Here is a 19002-nt window from a genome sequence, read left to right as displayed (position 1 = left end):
TTGTCACTGTCACGCGCTGCACCCCTGATACTTCTGCCATTTCATCCTCCAAAAACCCCTTCCAAAATGTCCCCTGTGTCTACAAAGGCATATGTCGGCTTAACCCCTTCCGTAACACGCAATCCTCATTATACGGTAACCAACGGTTCCTAGGAAGGGGCTTTACCCGGACTTTTTAATGTGACTTTGTGCCCTATTGTGGGGTATTTGTGTAACTGAGAGGGGCATTAAGAAGAAGACGAATCGGTTTTATTTACACCGTTTAATTTATAAAGCCGTTCCCTGCTGTTTCTATACACATTATCGGGGCTTTTAGGGCTGCAGAACCCTGTGATCCCCTCATTCTGAAAAGAGGGGTATTAAGGAAGGAAAGAGGGGCTTTTTTCATTTCTAATATCTCACATTTGTTGTTGGAACATATAATACACTATAAGTTTTTATTTTGTGAATGGCTTCCAATCAGAATCATGACATCATGAAGGGCCGTAAAGCTGGCTCAGGAAGTGGGTAATGCCACAAAACGAGGGCTGAGACCACCCTTGGCTTTTCTCACAGACAATGATCTGGTCTTGGTTACCACCACAGGTGACCCAATGGGGCAAAAGAGTCTTGCTGCTTATCCGCTGTTGTGTTATATGTTTGCCCGCACAGCGGTGTCATAGTATTTGTTGTGCTGGGTGAGGGGCACTTGAGGTCATTTTCCTGCAGGAGGGGTATTTACAAAGCTACGGACGGGACTCCATTTCTGGGCTGGGATCGTCCAATGAGAAGCCCCTTTTTGTTGTCACATGTGGCAGACAGTCGCATCGTTCTGGGCTGAGAGTTACTTTGTTTCTGCAGTCCAGGAGCAGAGATACTCCGTGCAGCCGGGAGCCATGTATATGAAAGTCAGCGTGTGCGTGACACTGTGTACGGCTAACACCTTGCTTTGTATGACGGCACTTATATTATTGGCCCCCTTCCTGTCCTGTTATATATAATTGCCAGGGACACAACTCACTGTAATAATATTAAAGGGGGCTCTTCGGCCCCACCTGACCTTGATCGATCCTTGAGGTCACCGGGAGTAACAAACATTTCCAATAGGAGTCAGGACGATGCACACCGAAGGCGTTATCATCCTTCATATCTTACAATTCAACGCTTCTGAGCTTATTTTTTACCAATATTCCTGCTTAAACACGTCTGAGCGCGGAGGAAGCGACACAGCGGGGCTCCCGTCAGTACAGAACCGACACATGCAACGAGAAACAAACTGCAAGGAAGCCGAGAGTCACGTGACCCGGTGCAACGAGAGACATCGATACAGAGGCTGGGGCTGATTACCCACCGGTCTGACATCGCTTCATCGCTGACCTAGTATTTCAAACCAGAAACTATTCTGAAATACAAAAACTTTTCTGGGTTTAAGAATATAGAGACGGAGAAGCTGGGGTCGAGTTTTTTTACGGGGCTGATGGGACGTTGGGTAGGTCCAGACTAGCCACCTGGCAAATGGGGCAAATGTCCTGTGGACTGGAGCCAAATGGCCAATCCAATCCCTAAACGTGTCAGCTTCAGGCCGGACACACACAGCCATACACAGCAGGAGTATAAGAGTGTGGCTGCGCATGTCCATCTGGTGGCCACTGGCCTCTATGGAGGAACGGACTTCATTAGCATCGCCATAAAGCATCAGCTCAGTGCGGGGTTTGAGCCGGGAAAGTCACCCAAAATATCACATGACTGACAGCAACGGCGGCTCCAGGTCTGCAGATAAAGGGGGGTTATTGGAACAAAATGAGATAAAAACAGGATTTTGCTAATGCCCGCTGATATTGTGGTATACAGGTCGAGGGGGGTATTACTGTATACAGCACTGGGGGTTATTATTATAAACTTCGCTGGGGGAGGGGGGTATTACCATGCTTGAGAACTCCAGGACAGTCGCTGCTTCTCTGGGTTTCCGGGTCGCCATCAGAAAACTCCGGCTCGCAAGGACTTGGACGCCTCTTGGATGAAGAAAGATGTTGCAAGCGCCGGCCTTCACTCAGCGAGTTATACGAGTAGAATAGATCAACACGGATCCTTCCATTCGGCCCGATCTAAAGACTCAAACCTTAATCTTTCAGGGGCCGTATGCCGATCCCACGCCCTCACCGTATTCTATGGATAAGCAGCGGCTACGGGGCTGAATGTAATATATATTTATTTTATGTTTTCAGCATTATTTTCCGTGCTAGGTTACTGTGTCAAGATTTGTCGAGGACGCCGCTTGTGTCTGAGACCGGCGGCGCACTCAAGAATAATAAAGATCGGCTTCCGCGCCGGTTACAATCTCAGCCTGACACCTGGATATTTATTCGAGGTTGAACTGTGCTCTTCGGCTCAAAGAAAATAAACAGGTCTGTTTTCCAGGAGCCGGAACACGGCTTCGCATCTTAAATAAACACGCGCGGTTCACGCTTCCACACTCCGACACCCTATTACATGTGACAGGTCCAATTCATCTGCTCCTTGGCTCGGTATCTCCCGTCCTCCCGCTTTTACTCCGGAGGTCGCGTCTGTGTCCATAAAACCGGACACGCGGCTGGAAAACAGACGCTCATCAGCGTTACCCACAATCCTTTTCTGCCAGACATCCAACCATCAAGTCCACAGCCTGTCCATCTGCATGTTCCTAACAGAATCCCATCGCTGCCACCAACAAACGTCTCAGTACTTCCCGGTCAGCCTCTATATTTATAGCATTTGCTATAAAACGTCCGATCCTCCCTCCCTTAGAAAATATTCACTTTCTGTCACTTTCTTTACCAACTTTTGTTATTTTTTATTTCTTTTATTTATTTTTTCATTAAAACATTTTCTGTTCATTTCAAACCCACCGGAGCGGGATTGATATTATAAATTATATTGGGTTCGGCGTCCGTCACGAGAAAATAACACAAAGCTCATATTACCTGATGCTGAGATATAAAAAAAAAACAAAATAAATAAAAAACATTCCACATTATTAAAGATTATGGGAAATCGCTGAGTTTTGGGGATTATCCGGAAAGGATATTCTCTAGCGGAAAATAAAATAGATTTTATGGCTTAAATTACTGATCGGTCGTGTAGGAAATGTGTTTTGGGGGCATTTTTATTCATTGATTTATTTATTGAATTAACCCCATGGGGTAATTCCCTGATGGTTTTGAACTACAGCTCCCATGATGCTTAGTTGCCCTCATGCAAGGTCATTTTCCATTGTAATTCATTAAGAGAAGTCATGAAAGGGTCGGCCCCCCATTTAAGGTGTAGTTCTTTCTCTGGAGACCACCCGTCTTCCCCGTGACTCCCTACTGCTTTAAATCCTTAAAATGCCCCCAAAACAAATTGGTTCCCAGAATAAAGTGTGTGCTCCCCGGGAAAACAATTCTTAAAGTGTACCGACGCATTTCGCAAATATCTATTCGGTGAAAGGTGTTACGAGACCGCCGGCGAATTTTCTTCGCAGCGGTTTAAGAAAGTGCCCCCTAACAGGGTAATAAATCATCCCCTGTAAACACCGAGACGCACTTAACCTTCCAGTGACCGACACGACACCCACCCCATAAACGTAGCCCAGGAAATAGTAATCATGGCTGACGTCCCCCTTAAGGGATAAAAAAACAAAGAAAAGCGAGCGCGCTGATTGTCTATTATACAGAAACGGCGAGTGAATGGATGAAGGATAATGAATGACACGAGGAATGGCAGGAACCGGTAATAAGGAAAAGAAAATGACTTCCAGGAGAACGCCTTCCCTAAGAAAACATCCATCATCGAGAGATACTCGGGAGACGCTGGGGGGGGTAAAACGCATAGTTTAATGTAATGCGTTAAAGGGACAATCCCGCCATCGCACGCACTTTAATGCATAGGATACCTGCGCTGTCCCTTAAAATTTCCTTTTTGCTAATGGGTGGTGGGGTTCTTCAGAATCCCCTCCATAGGCATTTGCCCCTTTCCTCGCCCCCCCCATGAGGACGCACTGAAAGTGATTTTAGATAGGTGGCACAATGTGGCAAAACTAGCATTATGTCTGCAATCTCCTTCCTGATGCTCTCCTGATGTGGTTGTGAGAACCAATCAACTGCCTCCAAAGCGGCTTATAAAAAAAAGAGGGCAACGACCCCGCCCCCCCAACCAGTGCCGAGGTGCAGCAACCTGAATGTGTATAAAATATAACACCTCCGGAACCTGGTGTATAAATACACAGTCCAGGGCCATGATGGGGTTAATAAATGTGAGTTTTTTCCAGTAATTTTCCCAAACTTGAATGATTTAAAGGGAGAAATCAGAATGTCTGCCTTTGTTTCGAGCGTCAGCCAGGCGCGCATGCCCATCGTACAATGGGTTGAAGAATTATCTCTGGTGTCTTCTCTTCTTTATAACTCTTGGTAGCCTTAGCTGGGGACCCATAGCTCAACGTTCGAGAGGATCTCATGGAACCTTCACGATGTCTGGAAACTGATAGGTTAATGTCCAAGGCGGCAACACGGAACCTTAGAGAATATATGTCTATTTCCCACTGCCTATGAAGCCATGAAACAAAATGACAGCTGCATCCATCACAACGGCTAAAACCAGAGCAAGTCCCGGTAACGAGGCGAACGGCCAAGGTCTTCCACCGGTCGAGAAAGCAGATGACCAGAGCTGGTGACCAGGCGCTGGCCAAACATCCAGTAACGCCGACAAACGTCTTTAATAAATACGCCGGATCCGATTCCCGGTTCCTTCCATCGTGAGGAACGGTGGGGACTTAGTGAAGTGGCTGAAGGAACTTCCAGGCTTTTGTTGTAGGATAAAAAGAATCCTGAGGTCTTCAAGAAGATCTCCAGAAATGTCTTGGTTCCTTTGGACCTTCCATCATACGAGTCCAAAGCCGGTCAGCAAATTGACAAGATGAGATGACCATGTCTCCCTCTAGCTATCACAATGTTAGATTGTAAGCTTTTGAGACTATCTAGGTCTCATCTTCAGTCTCTTAGGTCTAGCTAGCCTCCAACGTTCGCACTCCATTATGCTTCGGTTAGCCAATAAAGGTATCTTTTTGAACTTGATTTTTCCTCGGTTCGGTGTTTGGAACTTCATTAAAAATCTCTTTCGTAACGTCTGGTAACGTTTATTTAGTTTTTCGACAAAATAAAAAAACACTTATTTTTTTGTGTGATAAAAGTCACGACTCTGTCGGTTAAACCCAGCTGGACGAGGCCAGTAAGCTCCGTCCATAAGACTTGGCTTTTCCCGCTTCCGACCGTTCTTCTGGTTATTCTGCGATGTTCAGTATTCAGGCCGAGATAACGCAGAACATTCTTTTTTTTTTTTTGCTTCTTCTCTTTAGTAAAGTGAAACCTAGAAGTAAATATAGCTCCACGTCCCCGAAGAATTGAGACCATCTGCCTGGAAGTGCTGTTAGCAAGCCTGCATTTTTGGTTAAAAAAATAGAAAAAAAGGTATGTCTCAGCAGATAAGGAGAACGTCTTCCCATTACTCTCCTCGCAGACAAGCAGGGCCCAATGCGGCTCTGCACCCCACCTGCCCCGACACAGCTTGCAACCCATTTGTAAATCCACTTCAAATCCGCCGGCAGATCGGCCCCCATCCGGCCCCCGTCTAGTCGCCCGTTTCTCCTGCTGTAACGACTCAAACCTTAATCAGTCGTTGGTCTCGTCTTAGATTCAGGAGCCGTATGTCTATCCCATGCATGTTTAATACCCTCACTGTATTACGCTCTACCACCTCTGCTGGGAGGCTGTTCTATGTATGACTGCAGCAGCAAAGTAAATTTGTCTGTTTTGTATGTTCTGCTGGAACAGGGGGATTTATCCACTTTAAGACCTAACGTCTGTATTAATTATGCTCAGCCTTCATTGTAATGATTTTATTGACTGATTTGGGATGGACTCGTCCCATTTTTTAATCTGATTTGCCTCGCAGATCATACAACAAACACAGAGCTGATAATCGAGGGAAATATAGACTTGTTTAAAGAATTAATTTTCCAGTGAGGTTAATCTTTGCTAATTGTGGAATAATTGAAAGGAATTCTGGCAAAAGAACATTTATAATATGTAACCGGGAGGTACCCGGCGGCTTCTATGTAGAATGTGAGTTCTTTGGGCAGTGTGTGTGTTAGTGTGTGGTGTTAGAGTGAGTATGTGTTAGCGTAAGGTGTTAGAGTAAGTGTGTGTTAGTGTACGGGTTTAGCGTGTGGTGTAAGAGTGAGTGTGTGTTAGTGTATGGTGTTAGAGTGAGTGTGTGTTGGTGTGTCATGCTAGATTGAACGTCAATGAATGGTGTTAGAGAGAGTGTGTGCTAATGGATGGTATTCGAGTGAGTGTGATACTGTATTGTGTTAGAGTGTGTATGCATGTATGCTGTTAGTGTGCTGTGTTAGAGTGAGTGCGTGTTTAAGTGTATGGTGTTAGAGAGAGTGTGGGCTAATGGATAGTATTTGCGTGAGTGTGTTACTGTATGGTGTTAGAATGTGTGTGTGAATGAATTATGTTAGTGAGTGTATGTTAGAGTGAGTGAGTGTGTAAGTGTATGGGGTTACAGAGAGTGTGTGCTAATGGATAGGATTTGCGTGAGTGTGTTACTGTATGGTGTTAGAATGTGTGTGTGAATGAATTATGTTAGTGAGTGTGTGTTAGAGTGAGTGTGTGCTTGCCCTGCAGGCATGGATAACGCGGAAAGGTGGGATGTTTTATCTCAGCCGTCACTCATGCTTCCCTGAAGAGACACCAAAAGTGGAAATCTGTTGCTACAACGTAACAAGCAAATAAAACATGACACGGAAGATGTAGAAATCTGATTGTGGATGAGAATGAATTAATATTCAGAGCGCTGGAATCTGCGTGTGAGATAATTAGGAATATTTCACCAAATGCGTTCAAGCCCCACTGTAGCAAACGCCAATTATCCTTACGGTTTCTATAAAACAATTACATTTTAGAGTTTATTTGCACGTCTGAGACTTATTTTGGACAAAGCAGATGTCATTACAAATCCTGCGCGGTGCAGCTCCAAAAACACCTCTAATTGGCTTATTTTAATGCTTAAGAAAATTAAATGTGTTTTTTTAAATCATAAATTATTTAGAATTTAACTCTCTATTTATCAAAAAAAGAAATAAATAAAAAAAGTATACATTGTTTATAAGATGAATTTAAGACAAATATTATTATTATTATTATTATTTATCGATTTGCTGTCACATTCCGCAGCGCTGTGTAATATATTAAAGGTGCCGTTCCACTTATTATTTGCACTCTCTAAAATGTTAAGTAAAAACTTTTTTTTCCTCTGAAGATTTAATCACCTAAAAAAACTTGGGGTTAAATGGGTTAAAGAGACAGTCCCGTGTAAAGTGACCTAATGACAGCGACGTGTTTAATGGGTTAAAGAGACAGTCCCGTGTAAAGTGACCTAATGACAGCGACGTGTTTAATGGGTTAAAGAGACAGTCCCGTGTAAAGTGACCTAATGATAGCGACGTGTTTAATGGGTTAAAGAGACAGTCCGTGTAAAGTGACCTAATGACAGCGATGTGTTTAATGGGTTAAAGAGACAGTCCTGTGTAAAGTGACCTAATGACAGTGAATGAAATGATGATTAAAGAGACAGTTAATAATTATGGCCGCAGTTTATTGACAGTTTGTATTACGCCGTTGAAGAGAACGACAATTATTGTGACAGTACATGTGACTGCAGGCCGTTTACGAACGCACCCCTAGCCCTGAACATCGCGTTCTCATCCATTCACTGACGGCCTTGCAGAATCCGCGGGGGGGGGGGGGGAGCGGGGGGAGTGGTTTGCGTTCCCGAGGGAAGCGGAGGGTTTGTGGTTTTTTTAAATTTTTTTCCATGAAAGCAGAGAAGCGACGCAGAGCGTTAGGAGTCGTCCTCCCACGAACCGCGCTTTACCTTGAAACCGCAAAAAAACAGAATATAACGGGTAGAACGGCACCGCCTGCCATTGTGACCGCCGCGGCAAACAGAATGAATTCTAGTAAATAAAACACAAAGGTATTTCTAACGAGATTCTTTCCAACAATAAAAAAAAAATAAAAAAAATAAAAAAGTGCTCTTTTTTAATTACATTTCACTCTGCTTTTCCATTTTCCAAGAAAAAAAAAACAGCAGCTCTAAAAAAAAAAAGTATTTGTAAATATTAGCTGGTATTTATTTTATTATTATTATTTATTATTTATTTATTATTACTAAAAAAAAAAAATTGTAAAAAAAATTCCACACTAGCGGGAATAAAGCAAGTAAATTAAAGTTAATGAGGAAAACAATAATTATACAAAAATTGAAGAACTTAATATTAATGACACCGCACCTATTATTAAGAAAAATAACTAACATTGAAATAATTTTATTCCTTTTTATTACTGAAAAAGAAAATTTTTATGTAAAAAATAAATAATAGACAAAAAAGATAAATGAAAGAAATAATTGATAATTATTAATAATGCAAAAATTAAAGAATTGTTTTTTAAACATCCTTTATAAAAATTCTCTATAAAAGAAAGGATTAAAGCGAGTAAATTAAAGCTCGCCGGCCTCCACATTCGAGTTTTTAGAGACTTTAGGAAGAAAAAAGATAATGATGAAAACAAAACTTGATATTTATGACACCGCACCTATTATTAACAGAAATAACTAACATAGAAATAATTTTATTATTTTTAATTTCTGAAAAAAATAATTTAAATGTAAAAAAAAAAAAAAAAAATAGGCCAAATGATAATAAATTAAATAAATGAAACAATAATTTTAAATACATTTTTTTTTTTAAAGAACTCTTTTTAATATTGAGGCTCTAGAACATCCTTTATAGAACTTTATAGGACGGTTGCCGGTTCCCCGCTTTAATTAGATACGGCTTTGTTCTTCCTGCCATCAGGAACACGTATGATTCTTTATTAACGCGGGTTTGGTGGCCCCCGGGACGAGTGTTTCCCGGAACTCAGCCATTTCCAGCCATAAATCCCATTTAACCTCCAGGAGGATCCAGAGATCTCGGCTGTCACTCCGCTTCCCCCCGGGGGCGGCCGGACGGACGGGGCGGCTGTAATTACACCGAGGTGTAGCCTCTCTCTCTCTCACTCCGGGGTACATTTAGCGGATGCCGCGTATAAAATGAGAATAAAGAGGGAATTATAAGAAATAAGTAAAGGCTGCGGGGGGATTTCAGGGTCCTACGCGGCCCCCTGCTGGGTTCTGGCCTCGCACCGACCTCCAGAGGACAATCCATGGAGCTTAGACGGCCGTTGGTCTTCTCTTAGACTGAGGAGCCGTCTATCCCATGAAATCCCCTCCGTGTATTAACCTCCTCCACTCCTCCACAACCCCTTTATGTATTTTAATGTTCCTCTCCCTTCTCTCCCCATATCTCTCTCCCATCCCCTCTCTTTCTCCCATCCCCTCTCTCTCTCCCCTATACCCTCTCTCTCCCATTCCTCTTCTCTCCTCTTCTCTCTCTCTCCATCCCCTCTCTCTCTTCTCACCTGGCCTCTCTCTCCCATCCCTCCTCTCTCTCTCCTATCCTCTCTCTTTCTCCTATCCTCTTTCTCTCCTATTCCCTTTCTCTCTCCTCTCCTCGTCTCTGTCTCCCATTCTCTCTCCATCTCCTATCCCTTCTCTTGCTTCTCTCCCCGTCTCTTCTGTCACATACCATCTCTCCCCCATCCTCTCTCTCTCTCCCTCCCATCACCTCTCTTCTCTCCCAATCCCTCTCTCTCTTCTCTCCCATTCCTCCTCTCTCTCTTCTCTCCCCCAAACCCTTCCCTGATCATTTCTATCCTGAGAACCATTCCCTATTTTAGTCGCCCTCCTCCCAACCTGTCCAAAGATATGTAATGTAGCATGCGCAGTTGCCCGCAGCTTGGGCATAAGTCCTGGTACCAGATCTGTTGGCAGGACCGTCATCAATTTATTTTTGTCTGCAATTAAAGATCTCAGTTGATACGGAGGACGGCAGACTCTTTGGATACCCACGGAAACCATAGCATTGCTGATGTTATTGTGATTAATTGCTTTATATATCGCTATCATATACCGTAGAGCCGCTCTCCGGGGAACGATATCAAAACTTCGTGTTAATTAAAGAAAACACTGAAGGGAAGAATATAAATGCGAGCGAATGAGTATAATTTGCCTTAAAATGTATTTGTTACAATGAAGAGCGGCTTCTATGTGAATTCCAAGGTCATTTATATCGTTTATTGTTCTTCAATCCTCACGTTTTCTGCAATATCCATTTCTTTCATGCTTTTCCTGCGTGTTTTTATTGTCTCTCCCTTCCTGTGACAGATCACGCAAACGAAAGCATTAAATTCCATTTTCCCATAAAAATATTGCCGCTTCTTTATCAAACAAACAAGCCTAATGTGACACTTTACATGCTAATGCATGGATTCGCACGGATTCGCACGGATTCGCACGGATTCGCACGGATTCGCACGGATTCGCACGTGGAGCTCCTGCCTGCACTTCTCAGGGCCTTCCTTTATTCATGATTTCTTCTGAAATGATGTGTATTATTTCATTTATATAGTGCCGTCATATACTGCAGCGCCGTACAATGTGATTAATAAATTATAATAAATAATAATGAATAAATAATAATTATATAAAAAAATATATAAAAAATAATAAATTACATAGTGGATCTCCCAATTAATTAATTGTTTTAATTATATGGTCCTAACAATTTTTACTGTACTGTCTCTTTAACCCATTAAACACGTCGCTGTCATTAGGTCACTTTACACGGGACTGTCTCTTTAACCCATTAAACACGTCGCTGTCATTAGGTCACTTTACACGGGACTGTCTCTTTAACCCATTAAACACGTCGCTGTCATTAGGTCACTTTACACGGGACGGTCTCTTTAACCCATTAAACACATCGCTGTCATTAGGTCACTTTACACGGGACTGTCTCTTTAACCCATGATGTCACTACACGGCTTTGACCGTGTAACCGTCTCACTCCAATAAGCCCATTAACGCCCAGTGGTTGTATTGCATGTGGCGGTATACGCGGCTCTGATCATTTTTCGGTCCCCGTGGTACAGCATACACCAAACGCTTCACTACAAGGCAGGGAACTGCAGGATTCTGCTAATGAATCAACAGGAGACCAGAGGCCGATCCTTTGAACCGAGCGTCTCGTTTCTCCCTGACAGCATCGTAATTACCGCGCGCCTTGTCCTTAAAAGCGGGTGATCCCTGCGCTCCGCAGACAGACAGAACGAGGTTGGACCCCGGCTCTCTGCAGATTCCCACGGGTTTTGGAAATGTTCTCCGGTTACCCAGAAAGATATTTTTAGTGGGAAACTGGAAATTCCGGGGCTGTGTCTGCTATACCTTATATACACAGGAGTCACGGACCCCCTAAACACACGCATAGCCCTCCTATGTAATCAGAATCGAGGGGTATCACCATCCCCCAACTGCACTTAATTCAGGGTTCACTCCGTAATGCCCAGCTATTTGTTGAAAAAACATCTCTTTTTTACTTTCCCGAATCTCATGCCCCTCTTTCCTCCGCCGATGCCCCTCTTTCCTCCGCCGATGCCCCTCTTTCCTCACCTGTACCCCCCTTTCTTCTCCTTATGCCCTTTTCTTCTCCCTGTACCCCCCCTTTCTTCTCCTTATGCCCTTTTCTTCTCCCTGTGCCCCCCCTTTCCTGCACTGATGCCCCTTTTTTCCAGGAGCACAGAATGTTTGCTGGGTATGAGGGTATCACAGGGTTTTAAAGAAAGTGGGTTAATTTATATAATCTTTTTTATTATCCCTTGACCCATAATGCCTGGGGTGAAGAAAGGGGGCAATTGCCCCCCCCAGTTAATAATGAGTCCTTGAGACATTTAAGTTTTATTTATTTTTTATTTATATATTGTTGGTAGGGGTTGATGGTTGTACGCCGTTATTGGAGCTGCACATCCTCGCCTGAAACTCGCAAAATTCAAAGTCAAGTGGCACTAACGTGCACTCGCAAACAAGCACTTTGGTGAACACGCAAGTTTCCGCATGTGTGATCTAAGACCACTCAGGTTCGTCGCATTAACCCTTAACTCGACTGACCGTGCAGCTTCTAAGTAGACCCAAAAATCCCACAATGATAATTATAAAATTTGCTTACCCGCGCACGCGCACACATATGTAAATGCGATACCCAAAGACAGAGACCCAGGCGTGATGCCCCCCGCTGTGGCGAGTTGGGGTTGTATTCCTCGCATGGCAGTAATGCCGCATCGTGTTTTTTATCCATCCGACGATTGCCAGCTGTCTATCCGGAGCTGCAATTACCACACACAACGGAGACAGCACAGAAGACAGCCCAGCGAGATAGTTTGATTTTTATATAGCCGGCATACATCAAAGATGACATTTTCCCTGTTATCCTCTGTTTAATGTCAAACCTTGTTAAAAAAAAAAAGCAATAGAGTTTGCAAGGTCAGGCAGAGTAAGCTATAAATGACCAGCTTCCCAGCTACACCCATCAGCCTTGGCCGATGAAAACACAGTCGATGACCTCACTGGAAGCAGTGATTATACTGTGTATTGTGTTATCTTTACTGGAAATATCTGCCACCAAGGGGGCACCTAGAACTCCCGTGAGATGATATAGCACCGTCATATTCTGTAGCGCTGTACAGATCTCAATGGGTATGGCTTGTAGGAGAGAAGGGAGAGAGGGGATAGGAAAGAGAGAGACGGAGGGAGAGAAGAGAGAGAGTGGATGGGAGAGAGAGACGGGGAAGGGAAAAGAGAGAGATGGCGGAGAGGAGAGACGGGGAGAGAGACATTTAAATAAAGAGGTTTAATAAAGGACAGGAGGGACGTTTATTTCAAAGGAGAAAAGTTACAAGAAACCTGAATGGTCAGAGGCTGAGATGGAATGAAAGGAAGTTTTACTTTACTGAGAGGGTGGTAGATAAGTGCAACAGCCTCCCAGCAGACGTCCCAAGTTTTGTCTGAAGGCTGTTTTGTACAGCGGGTGATTACTTTAAAGGGATCCGTGTATAAAGTGGATAAAGAGGCAAAAGGTGATTATTGTTGACCTTATTTGCATGCACCTACCCAGAATCCCTTGTGGTTGTGGCAGCACCATGAGATTTCTGAGGGAAAAACAAGCCTTCTGGCTTGTCTGGTGTCTGTAGATGAGTGATTAATAATACTTCTACTACCCCCTTAATTTTAAGTGGAAGGGTTTCCATCACCTTTACTCGCCATAACTTATGTAATGGTACGTCACATAAAAAGAAAACCAGGTTACAGAAACAGAGCCTCCTTATAAACTGGCTGGTTTGTAAAAGTTCCTGCGGTGGGCATTAATGTTTTTGATAAATTGCTTGCTGTTTTATTTTTTTTTGTTTGCCAGAATTGATGATAAATTGATAAATGCAAGACAGGTGGGATTGTCACCTAATGAGCCAGAAGAAGATCCAGTGCAGATGGTCAATATATTCATAAAAGAGAGAAATCAATAAAACAGCGGTTGTCGCGGGCGGCGTTGCCTTTTAATGACTTGATAGAAAAATTCTTTAATGGTCTATTCATCAAGACCTGAACAGGTAACCAATCGAAAAAACTGCCCTCTTCAGTCCCCAGGTATAACTTGATGCCAGGACTGAATTTTATTCCGACGGGGCATCGCACACAGGTTGTCCTCCCCACCGGTTTCCAAGGTATAAGTTGAGAATTTGTCGGTGGGAAGTAATCGGTGGATGACCAACCTTTACAGAGTGTAGGGGCAACCAACGTATAGAAATGTTCAGTGAACTGTGGTGGCAAAAAGCGCACTTCATATGGGTCAAGACTCCTCTTGATCTCCACCACAAGAACAATCAAAGGTCGATAGATGGATAGATAGATAGATAGATAGATAGATAGATAGATAGATAGATAGATAGATAGATAGATAGATAGATAGATAGATAGATATTTCCATGTGTATATCTATATAGAAAGCAGGATCTAATTGCACTTAGGTGCTAATGACTGACTTCGAAAGCATGGCGTGCAGTTTGCAGGCTCCTATTATCAGGCAGTAGGGAACGGCCATTAATACTGCTAGAAGTATTGATCAATTAGTAATGGTGCCATTCATCTTCATCACATTTCACTCTCTGGTTAGTAAAGCGTAGTTCTAAAGAAGTAGACTGAGACAGCATGGAGAATGGGAGCTTGAGATCAACAGGGTAAGGAGGACGTTCTCCGTCTGAGGAACTGGCCACCAGGCCGACCTTACTGATCGTGAGTATAGAGAACACGAGAGACAGGAGGACAAGAGACATTGTGGAATGCTTCACCTCTATGGTCTATTTACAAAGCTCCACATTATGTCAATTCAACAGTAAAGTTGAGTCGCTCTGACCCACTCAACTGGGTTGACTGAAAATGAGAAGCTGCTCTACTCACTAAAGTCAACTCCACCAACAACTTGGCTACAATATTGGACAACCTAGCACATTGTCTGTCCACATTTATTCAGGTTGAGATGAGTCGAAAGATGAATTGGAAAAAGGCTTCAACTCGACAAAACCAACTCAACTCCTCAAAGAGGAACTCAGTTGAGCCATAACTCCATTAACCTCAACCGGGCTGCCCATTTCCACAGATAGACGCAACCACTAAATGGCACACTCAGCATGGCTGAGCGACTCGCGATCAACTTAACAACTGAGTCCAAGTCAATATTAACTCAACGGGAACTCAAGGGAAACGCTCAAACTTGACGATGTCACTCAATTTACAGCAACTCATCTTACGGCAACTCAGATTGACTTAGTCAATGGCTTCCAAGTAGTTTTGAGTAACAGGACAACATTCCTCTTTACTCAACGGCCAACTCAAAACCTGCCCTACTCCTGCTAGTGACACCAAGCTTCTCCCCAGCTTTTACCGGATCTGTTTCGCCCTCACTGACCTTGTTCCTCTTGTCGGCCATCTTCCTTACGAATGAGATGTAATTTAATTTAATTCACTTGGTATTTCTAAATCACTTCCACTCGATGAGACGCAAGGAGCGTTTGCATGTTGTTCACAAAGACGCTTGGCGAGTGATAATAATGCTTTTGATTAGAATCATACAAACCCAGAGACATCTTTTTGTTGCTTGTTCAGACCCAGCTGCCTGAAATGTTTGTGCTTTGTCTGCGGCCACAAAATGGTCGGCCTTTGGAGATTGGATCGTCGTTGTACGCATTGAAAGGATGAGTCTTTCGGATATAATGCGGATATAATGGGCCGGAATAATTAACCTGTAATGAAACGACTTCTAGTAACTAAATACGCAGATTGACATATATATATGTTTGAGTTTAAGGCGTGTTATATATATTATATATCATATATTATATCCAAGGCAATAATGTAGCCTGGGCTTTATAAAAAGATATCGGAAAATGGTAGAGGATACATATCGGAGACATGGTGTGAAAAAGATAAGGATGTTAGATCTTTCCTAGGGCCACCGGTTACTAATGACAGCGACATGTTTAAGGGCCGGCCCCTCCTAGGGCCACCGGGTAGTAATGACGGCGACATGTTTAAGGGCCGGCCCCTCCTAGGGCCACTGGGTAGTAATGACAGCGACATGTTTAAGGGCCGGCCCCTCCTAGGGCCACCGGGTAGTAATGACAGCGACATGTTTAAGGGCTGGCCCCTCCTAGGGCCACTGGGTAGTAATGACAGGGACATGTTTAAGGGCCGGCCCCTCCTAAATGCCAATAATATAATTCTCTATGTGGCAGGAATTATCTTTATCCCAAAGTCGCATTAATAAGAGTTAATAATGAGACCACCGGGTAACATTCTACATGACAATTACTCCGCAAATCGCTTGCCACGGATTAGATGTGAAAATGATCACCCGTCCGCGATATATTTATTAAATCCATTCAAGAGGTTAAGTGGTTTAATTTTCTGCTCTTATCCGTAATGCGTTAAAGCGCCCGGTCCGTCCTCCTCGCCCGACCTTTCGTTTGACCCTCGCATTTTCCATTCACTTTGAAGCTCTGAGGAATTATCGGCGTTCTAATCATCACATAGACCTCTTTATCTTCACACAGAGCAACGCGGGAGGCTCTGCGCAGGTTCTGTGCGGATACAGCCACGTCCCCCCTTTACTGCTTTTATCATTATCCACAATTAAGCCCCCCAAAAAAGACACCCGCGATTTTAGACATCCGAGGCATCTGTCGATTCAGAGACATTTATTAAAAAATCAGCAAAAAAAATATATACGTTTTCAATGCTTGGCTCGTCTGGTTTAATACTCAGAGCCACCTATTATTTAATGATTTCTATATCACCATCATATTCCACGGAGCTGTACAAACAGGGCATAACAAGAGCTTACAATCCAGACAGAAAAAACCTGTAGAGATGTAGAAACTTATAAACAAGAATAAATATATTTTGTGCTTTAAGGCATTTTTAAGTACGTGCCCCAAGAATTTTGTTTCTCGTAGTCATAGCCACTAAGGACACTTAAGACGTCCCTCCCCTGAGGAGTTGACCACGCCCCCAAAGACCATGGGACGGTCTTCTTGAGTATAAGCCACGTCTTTCATCCTCCCACTCACAGCCCGTCCAGATATTAGGGAGATCCAGTTATTAGCGTGTGTTCTGCATTACATATTTCTTAGACTTTTCCAGACATTTAACAGGTTTAACGTCTAACACTGGTTGCCTGGTAACCAAATTGCACAACTGAGTTTGGAGGAATTAACCTTTTCAATGCGCTGGGGGTTATATTACTGTATACAGTGCTGTGGGGGGGGGTTATATTACTGTATACAGCGCTGAGGGTTATATTACTGTATACAGCGCTGGGGGTTATATTACTGTATACAGCGCTGGGGGGTTATATTACTGTATACAGCGCTGGGGGGGTTATATTACTGTATACAGCGCTGGGGGGTTATATTACTGTATACAGTGCTGGAGGTTATATTACTGTATACAGCGCTGGGGGGTTATATTACTGTATACAGCGATGGGGGGGTTATATTACTGTATACAGCGCTGGGGGGTTATATTACTGTATACAGCGCTGGGGGGTTATATTACTGTATACAGCACTGGGGGTTATATTACTGTATACAGTGCTGGGGGTTATATTACTGTTTACAGCGCTGGGGGTTATATTACTGTATACAGCGCTGGGGGTTATATTACTGTATACAGCGCTGGGGGTTATATTACTGTATACAGCACTGGGGGTTATATTACTGTATACAGCACTGGGGGTTATATTACTGTATACAGCACTGGGGGTTATATTACTGTATACAGCACTGGGGGTTATATTACTGTATAATACAATTCATTTAAGTATCTCAGGAATGGGGTCCCTGACCCGTAGAGCTTACAGTCTAAGTAAATCCCAGGTGATGCTCCCACGGACAGCAGGACAGAGAATAATCGGTGTCAGTTTTATGATTACACCTAATTGTAAAGCAGAGGTACACGCTCGGAATGCCCTGTGGATGTCAATCAGATCCGGGAAAGTCTGGAATATGACAGCTTCCCTTTAATTATGAGATTTCCCGCGGGGGCCGGAGCCAAATCAATTACAATTACAGAACGCTGAGCTTCAACAAACGCAGATCTAATATAAAATCATCTGGAATCCATCACAGGAGATCAGGCAAAGCGTGTCGCGCATGAGATGCGTCTGAATATGACGGATATTTAGGGTTTTCCTTCAGAATATCGCAATATTCCCGGTCTCTGTCCTGACGATACTATCAGAAAGCCGCTTTGTATCTTTTCTCAGCTGATAATTAAACGCGAGCCGAGTCCGCCGAGGATACCGAGCGACCGGCGCCCAAACCTTACGCCGACCGCCGGTTAATAAGCGTCTACATTTTGGAATCCGGACGAATTAAAATGAATTCTTCCCGAGATAATGAAACCGGCCGCGTATTTATTTTTTTCTCTCTATCCCCGCTTTTAAAAAAAAAATCTATAAAATCCGGAAATTAAAATATAAAAATGTTAATTTTGCCAATAAAAAGTTTCTCCTGGAACATTCATAAAAAAAACAGGTAATATCGGGGAAAGTGCGGCCGCGATGAAGTTGTTTTATGATAACAAAAATGTGATTCATCGCAAATATCGTAGGGAGAGGGGGGGGGCAGCAAGATGGCGATAATTAATTTTTTTTTTCAGATTTAAAGTACGTCATTATGAATTCCGTGTGGAAAGGGCTGCCCGGGACTCTGGAGAGACCCCTTTGGCTTCGTGGGTTACGCGATTACCAATTTCTGGTTATTTATCTAAAAAGTTATTCCTGTGAAATATGAAAAGAACTAATCACAGTCTGTTCTCCGGCTGTTTTCAGGATGGGCGGCCAAGGCTGGCTTTGCAGATACCTGCACTGTGAGCGCGATCCACAGAATCCATTATTGGCCGAGATCCACAGGCAAATGAAACACTAACGAACAGAAATCAGGAGCCAGAGAGGGAGCAGTGACCTTCCCGAGCGCCCAAAGGTCATTAGAGAGCAACGTTTTCATTCATTCCCGCTTCGCATTCTGTTTCTTTTCTCATATAAGATGACCTAATGACAGCGCCGTGTTTAATGGGTTAAAGAGACAGTCCCGTGTAAAGTGACCTAATGACAGCGATGTGTTTAATGGGTTAAAGAGACAGTCCCGTGTAAAGTGACCTAATGACAGCGACGTGTTTAATGGGTTAAAGAGACAGTCCCGTGTAAAGTGACCTAATGACAGCGACGTGTTTAATGGGTTAAAGAGACAGTCCCGTGTAAAGTGACGTGTTGAATGGGAGGGTTATATAACGTGACTGCGTGGGGGGTGTTGGGTGTACACGTTAGGCTGATTTACAATGTTAATCATGTTTCAGACGTGTGCGGGGAGGGAAGCGTGTTCTCAATAATTCATATAGGAAGACCGAACGCCAGAAGTGTCTGTCATGGACATTAAATAATTGATTGTGAAAAATGTT

General features: G+C 43.4%; 1 long non-coding RNA gene across 1 annotated transcript in view; it reads left to right on the top strand.

Annotated features, from left to right (window-relative positions):
- LOC128503222 (uncharacterized) overlaps positions 1-18467 on the top strand; it is a 59179-nt gene extending 40712 nt beyond the window's left edge. Inside the window, exon 2 of the long non-coding RNA XR_008355206.1 lies at positions 18377-18467. This is a non-coding gene — a long non-coding RNA (uncharacterized LOC128503222). The remainder of the gene's footprint in view (positions 1-18376) is intronic.
- Positions 18468-19002: the final 535 nt, after the last annotated feature.

Source organism: Spea bombifrons, chromosome 8 (genome assembly GCF_027358695.1).
Source record: "Spea bombifrons isolate aSpeBom1 chromosome 8, aSpeBom1.2.pri, whole genome shotgun sequence".
Lineage (NCBI taxonomy): Eukaryota > Metazoa > Chordata > Amphibia > Anura > Pelobatidae > Spea > Spea bombifrons.
Note: the sequence above shows the minus strand (reverse complement) of the source record. Positions and strands in the feature narration are given on the sequence as shown.